We start from the raw sequence: 7,045 nt of genomic DNA on the forward strand, positions 1-7,045 counted from the left end.
GTCTCTCAGACTGACCTCATCCTCTCTCTCTCTCTGCTCTCGTCTCTCTTCTCTCTCTCTCTCTCCTCCTCCGCGTCTTCAGCCAGAGGTCTCTCAGCACTGGCCTCTCTCTCTCTACATAATCTTAGTCAGTTTCTGCTCAGACTGCCGCGTCTTCTCTCTCTCTCCTTCCTCTTGTCCTTAGCCAGAAGTCTCTGCAGACACCTGCTATCTCTCTCTCTTCATCCTCTCTCCGTCTCATCATCTCTTCTCTCTTCTCTCTCTCTCAACTCTCTCTCTCTTCCTTCTCTTCTCTACTCTCTCTCTCGCTCTCCTCTCTCTCTCTCTCTCTCATTCTCCTCGCTTTTTTCTCTCTCATCCGTCATAGCCAATACTCTCTAGGCTGCTCTCTCCTCTCTCTCTCCGTCTTAGCCAAGAGTCTCATCAGATGTTTCTGTCTGCAGCGTCTCTCACTGCCTCTCTCTCTCTCATCTCTCCTTCTCCGTTCTAGGCCAGAGTCTACTCCAGACTGCCTCTCTCTCTGTCCTCTATCTCTCTCACGGTCCTAGTCAAGAGTCTCTCAGACATGGCCTCTTCTCTCCTCTTCCGTCTTAGCCAGAGTCTCTCAAGACTGCCTCTCTCTCCCTTTCTATCCTGTAGTCAGTCTGCCTCTCTCTCGCTCTCCTCTCCGCCGTTCTTAGTCAGAGTCTCTCTCAGACTGACTCCTAGCTCTCTCTCTCTCTACTATCACTTAGTCAGTCTGCCTCTCTTCGTCTCTCGCTCTCTCTCTCCGTCTTAGTCAGCAGTACTCTCAGACTCCTATCTCTCTCCTCTCTCTCTCTCTCTCTCTCTCTCTCTCTCTCTCTCTCGTCTCTACTATCTTAGTCAGTCTGCCTCCTCTCTCTCTTTCTCTATCTTTAGTCAGGTCTGTCCTGCTCTTCTCTCTCGACTCTCTCTCCGTCTTAGTCAGAGTCTCTCAGACTGCCTCTCTGCTCTCTCTTCTCATCTCTATCTTAGTCCAGCTGCCTCTCTCTCTCTCTCCGTCTTAGTCAGAGTCTCTCAGACTGCCTTACTCTCTCGCTCTGTCTCCATCGCTGTTTCCCTTAACGCATGTTCATGTTTTATTAACTCCCTCTGTTCGTGTTTTAGAGAGGAAGAGGTCAATACATCTGAAGCCCATGCGAACAACGAACTACTTCTGATCTAATGGTGAGAGGATGTATCTGGGCTCCATCACAGGTCAAGGCTGGAGTAGTCTCTAACTGGACTTCTGTCTGTAATGTTAATGCTACCTTTATGGTTCTGTAAAGTGACTTGGCCAGTGAGAGGGAAGGAGGCCATCATTGAGGGTTGAATGGGTCTGGGCCCAGGCGGGTACAGTGAATGCATGCTAAAGGACTTTGGGTCTCTGATGACATGTCTGACAAGCTAGAAAAAGTCCCAGTCTTCAGTTTGACCACCCCTGTGCCACCGTGCCATGGTAAATGTGCTCTTAACTTTCCTCTCTTGAATCCCACGGTAACACTGGTGCGTTTTGGACTTCTAACCCCTTTTAAACATTGTGTTTGAGACTGCTGGGATGTTCTTCTGCATCCACTGATATCAACCATTAGTCTGTGTGATTCATGTGCGCTGAGCTCGAGCGGTGTTTCTGAGACAAGGGCGGATCCCGAAAACGGTTCTTCTCACAAAAACGTCTGTAAAGTCCAAACGGTTTGAGCTACAAACTATAATGGCCCACCTATGAAAAGCTGAGACTCTGATGCTCACAAGCCACACAATAATCGTTAGAAGGTAAGGTTCTTCTGCATAGAAGATCACAGTAAATCCCAGGACATAGTGCATATAATACTGTAATAAGCTCACATAGTTGCTGTCACACACTGTCACAACTCCACACTGGTTGGATGTTCATTTCACTGAGCAGAACATTTCTACATGTATTTTGTATCAGGTCTTTGCTTGCCGGACCTTATTGGTTTATTGACATTTGTCAAGAAAAGGCATGAATGCAACTGCTTATGTGACATGGTTATGTGTTCTACTTGCAGCCCTGGCCTTCCTGAAAGGAAAACGGTACAACACTTCAATGTGAGGCTAAATATTAAGGCAGATGAACGAAGGTAGTGAATTTCAGCTTCTTCACTGTGCGAGCCCTGGGACCATGTCTTAATAAGCTCTGCAGAGACATGCTGCACTCATGCTAAAATCACAGCACGTTAAGTAACTCATAAATGGTCCCATTTAACTGCCGTGATTGCACTACGGAAATTAACACGGCTGAAATTGCCGTTCCCTATTCCAATTGACAGCTTGTCTGGCTTGCTGAACAGCGGTGGCGACATGTTTCAGTGTGTCTCCCTCCCTCCACCAGCAGGCAGCACCCTGACTGACTGACTACCCAGAGACGGCATCCAGAGAGGGGGAGGCAGACTGGGAGACAGCTGGACTAGCCTCGCCCTACAAGCTGAAAGGGAGCACAAATACATGTATAAAAAACATTTGCCGCGCGATGCATACTAACCATAACACCTTGCTGTTTGTTACCATTAGACAGCTACAACGTTTTCTTGGCCCCTTGCTGTGGAGCCAGTTGTTTGGCAGCCCTAGCTCAACATTCACACCAATATCGTTCTGTCTGCTGCTAAAATCGAATGGAGAAATGGCATGCCATTGGCTGAGCGGGCAGAAGCTGTTGATTTGAAATGGCTGCAACAGCAAACAGTCGATAAAGGCCTGTTTAGTGAGACAGCTCTCCTCGTGCTCTTAGCTGCGTAATTAGCTTCCCTTCAGAAGAGCCAAGAGTTTCCCGAGTGAGAGAGGAGAGAGAGTTCTATAATGGCCATCGATAAAGAAGCGCAGACGAGTGTCATACCACTGTCAAACGCACAGGCCCACTCTACCCGTTAATGACTGCAGATGGCAGTCCGTTAAAGCGATTACACAGCCTTGTGTTTCATTGAGCCTGAATGGTTACAGCACTGTCCTCCCAGGCTGAGCTAGCTGGACAAACCTACAGCTCAGCTGAATGAAGGAGAGACAGAGGGTGGGGGGAAAAAGAGAAATGGTTAGAGAGAAGAGAGAGACGGACAGAGACAGAGAGAGAGAAAGAGGAGAGAGAGAGAGAGACGAAGAGATGAGAGAAGATGAGAAGAGAGAGAGAGAGAGAGACGAGGAGAGAGAGACGAGAGAGACGAGAAGGCGTGAGTTTGAGCTGGAGAGCCTCGGTTAGTGTTAGCTGCTGGTGGAGAGGGGAGCAAGGCAGATAATGGCAAAGGACGGCTGCTGCTGCTATTATTACAACTAAATGGCATACTAAGAGATTTGAAAAGAACAGGGCAGAGAGGTGGGGAGAAACCAAAGTAGATAAAAGCAAGAAGACAGAACCACTCTGGCTAGCAGAGAAAAAACTATTCCATGCTTACATATTAGAAAGTGAACACACAGAGAGAAACACACAGAAACAAACACAACCTTTATCATGCATTGCGTATGACTACACTGTATGGCTACACTGTATGACTACACTGTATGACTACACGGTATGACTACACTGTATGGCTACACTGTATGACTACACTGTATGGCTACACTGTATGGCTACACTGTATGACTACACTGTATGGCTACACTGTATGACTACACTGTATGGCTACACTGTATGACTAGGATGGTGGTTGGGTTGGGGGGTGGTAGGACAGCAGAATAAGACAGGACAGGTATGGTACTCACCGAGGTCCTCTGACACTGGATGCTGGTGCTGTTGAAGCGCAGGGCGGTGACGCTGTAGGTGGCTCCCTGGATGTGGAAGATACACTCGTAGTTCCTCTGTCCAGACTGGGGCTGAGGCAGGTTCTTAGCCAGCAGGGTGATGGGCTTCATCACCCCCACTGGGATGTAGATCTGGGTGGATGGCAGGATCTGGGGACACTCCTGGGAACAGGGAAAAAGACCGTGGTTAGCCCTCTATTCTGTAAGCAGGTAAAAGRAAGGAAATGGTGGACTGGAGATTTACTGGACGGGAGAAGTAAGTATAGCATGCTGGTAGAATGTCGATAAAGCATTAGTGATTTTGAAAGTGGTCTTGATGCACAGTGTGTGAGATTTTAAGCACAGAGTGATACAACATGTACAGACACATCCGACTGTGACGAAGACAAGAGGAATGCAGTATTTATAATTGTATAAAGCCATGTAATGGGCCTAATTGCTCTGAGAAACTGGCATATTTTTGGAGGGGGGGGTGGCAAAGTGATTAGCGACCACATAGTTTGTTGCCATGCCAACGGATTAGCGAGACAAAACAAAATGAAGCCATTCAAGTGTTAATGCCATTGAAAGGTTTTGGCAGGGCTGTGTTAGTGGGTACGGACGCCAACAGCGTCTGGGCCAAAAAGCCAGTCCAGTCCAGACGATCAGTGGGAAGAGCAGCAAGTGCTGTCTTGTCTCCTCTCTTGGCCCTGACCCCTCTCTGCCCAACATGAGGGCACTGGAGAGGACAGGGGCAAAGCAGCAGGCGGCTAAAGAAATACATCAACTAACGGAAGATGGGCCACCACAGACACATTTGTCATGTGTCCCACTCGCTGGCCAAAGTTGGCTGAGGAAAAATGTGTTTGTTGATTTTAGACGTCACCCTCTCCCACACAAGATTTAGCGACAGGCTGTACAGAAAAGATACTACTTTTCCAAACAGTTACATAGAAAATACATTAACAGTACCATGCTAATGTGAGTGAATGAAATGTGTTGTTTCTCTTTCTATTCAACTGAGTCAACGCCAATATGCTGGACAAACAAGCCAAGTCCAGACAGCAGACAGCCTTGGTCAGCAGGAAGAGACAAAGGGCCAAGTCTAAATACAAAAAATATGTCATGAATCTGTACCTTAAGCCAAAACTATTCCAATATCAACATTTGTAGATGTTTGAGATGTTGTAGTGAATGACTCRAGGTCTGGTAGATCAGTGTCTAGTATACTCTATACTGAGGACTGTGAATATCATTCCTGTGTGTGTGAGTGAAGCCTCTTATCATGAGTTGGGCTGTGTAAACAGACTCCTTCTCAGAAATCAACACAGGTCTGCGTGACACCAGGCAGCTAGGCGCTTCCATTGGACAGCTTCCACTGCTGTCCTGCCATTAAACTGTGTTCCACCACAGCTCTCCTCCTCTCCTCTCCCTTTATCTCCTCCTCTCCTCTTTTCTCCTCTCTTCTACCGTCTTCCCTCCCCTACTCACCTCTCCTCTTGCCTCCTTTCCTCTGCTCCTCTCCTCTCCTCACCAGCAACTCCTCTCCTGAATAAATATATGATTATGCAATTTCCCTGTGAATCTGGACAGACCTGTCTTTGTCCTCAATTACTACGTATGAGACAATGGAAGACTCTTAATAGCTAAGCTAAGCTAAGCTAAGAAGAAATGTATAGGAGTCGCCTCAAGACAATAGGGAGCTATTAGCCAATAGCTGAAGACTATCCGATACTACTGAGGATAAGGAACTCTGAGGTCCATATTACCTTAAATAAACAGTGTCGGGTACGGTAATATTCTGGGATGGCAATACTCCCAAAATATTCATGGTAACTTTGGTCTCTTTAATCATTATTAGCTCAACATCGTCTCCCTGGTCTGCAGGCTCATTTGTAAATCAGTTTGTGCTTTGCTAAACCAGCGTTAAATTAAGTGCAGGTAATGACTTGAAATTGCAATTTGAATCAGAAAGACAGCGGGCCAAAATAATCATTGGCCGTAATGGAATCGGGTGATACCTATTCTCCTCCCGATAGGCACAAACCCAAATAGCGAAACAAGAATAATGGGGCTTGTGAATGAATCCCCAATTCTAAAGCGGCATGGAGAAAGGATGATCAATTCCAGGGGGGCTACGCTGAGTCTGAACGAGACGTTGTGCTGGTGGCCAGGCAGCCATTTGCTTTAGTATTCAGTGCACACAGGTGAGGAACAGACAAGCGTAAACAACACGCTTAATGAACTGCCTCCAGCCTCTGATAGGGACTGTGTATGTGTGTTTGTGTGTACATGTATGTGTGTATGGATGTGTGTGTGTGTGTGTGTGTGTGTGTGTGTGTGTGTGTGTGTGTGCTGTCTCTTATACACATCTAGATGTGTATAAGAGACAGGAGAGAGAGAGAGGCTTGTGTGAGCTGGGGCTCCAGGTTAGGTTTGCTGCTCTCAGTGCTCCCCTCACACTTTATCCCCTCTCTCCCCTGGTGCTGTGAATCAAGAAGAGGTGAGACATGGCCCTGGGAGTCGTTTATTAAGGTGGGAATGAGAGTCAGGAGGAGAGTCAGGGGTTCACCAAAGGGGAGAGTGTTTGGCTGATTATTTGTGTTGCCCTCAACCCCTCGGGGGAAAACGAGGCTGAAACTCTGGGAGAGACAGAGAGAGGCAGCTTACAGCTGTCCCTGCTCCAAAACACCAATCTAACCCTGGGGTTGTGGGGTTGGGAGTCAGAGCGCTGCAGAGGAACCTGTCTGGAGGGCAAACAGGAAGAAGGCATAAGGTGTCAGCCAGCAGCAGATAAAGATGAGTGGGTTTTCTGGCTCCAGACTCATCTCTACTTCTCCCATTTCCTCCTCTTAGTGCTAGCCTGGCCCCGGCAGCTCCGCAGGGCTTGCTAGTCTGCATGGTGTTTGTTTTGTTGAAAAGCAGCCTCCAGACATGCCCCCTCTGGCAACAGATTTCTGTTAGCATTTGATTTTCCCCTCCCATCAAGCCGTGTAACACTGCAGAGGTTGCAGTCTTAGAAGATTAAGCAGGGCTTACATAACAAACAGCAGAACAAGAGAGAGAGAGACAGACAGACAGAAAGAGAGACAGTCAAGTCTCTTCCGTCTTCTGCAACAGGTTTGAAATATGATTCTTCTAAAAATACTAGCAGAGGGAGAGGATGGTGTTTGTAGGCCATGGAGGGAGGAACAAGGGTCTTCCTAGTTTCTCATTTGGATGATTCTATCTCCCATTGACCCTGCATGATTGCTACAGTATGAGATGATGTCATCATGGGATGCTGAGGTGTTCTCTGTGGGGCTGCTGGCTGTGA

At 47.5% G+C, this 7,045-nt stretch overlaps 1 pseudogene; it reads right to left on the minus strand.

The window, feature by feature from the left end:
* Positions 1 to 7,045, minus strand: part of LOC112071956 (plexin-A1-like) — a 152,655-nt pseudogene that overhangs the window by 80,935 nt on the left and 64,675 nt on the right.

Source organism: Salvelinus sp. IW2-2015, unplaced genomic scaffold (assembly GCF_002910315.2).
Source record: "Salvelinus sp. IW2-2015 unplaced genomic scaffold, ASM291031v2 Un_scaffold1784, whole genome shotgun sequence".
NCBI lineage: Eukaryota > Metazoa > Chordata > Actinopteri > Salmoniformes > Salmonidae > Salvelinus > Salvelinus sp. IW2-2015.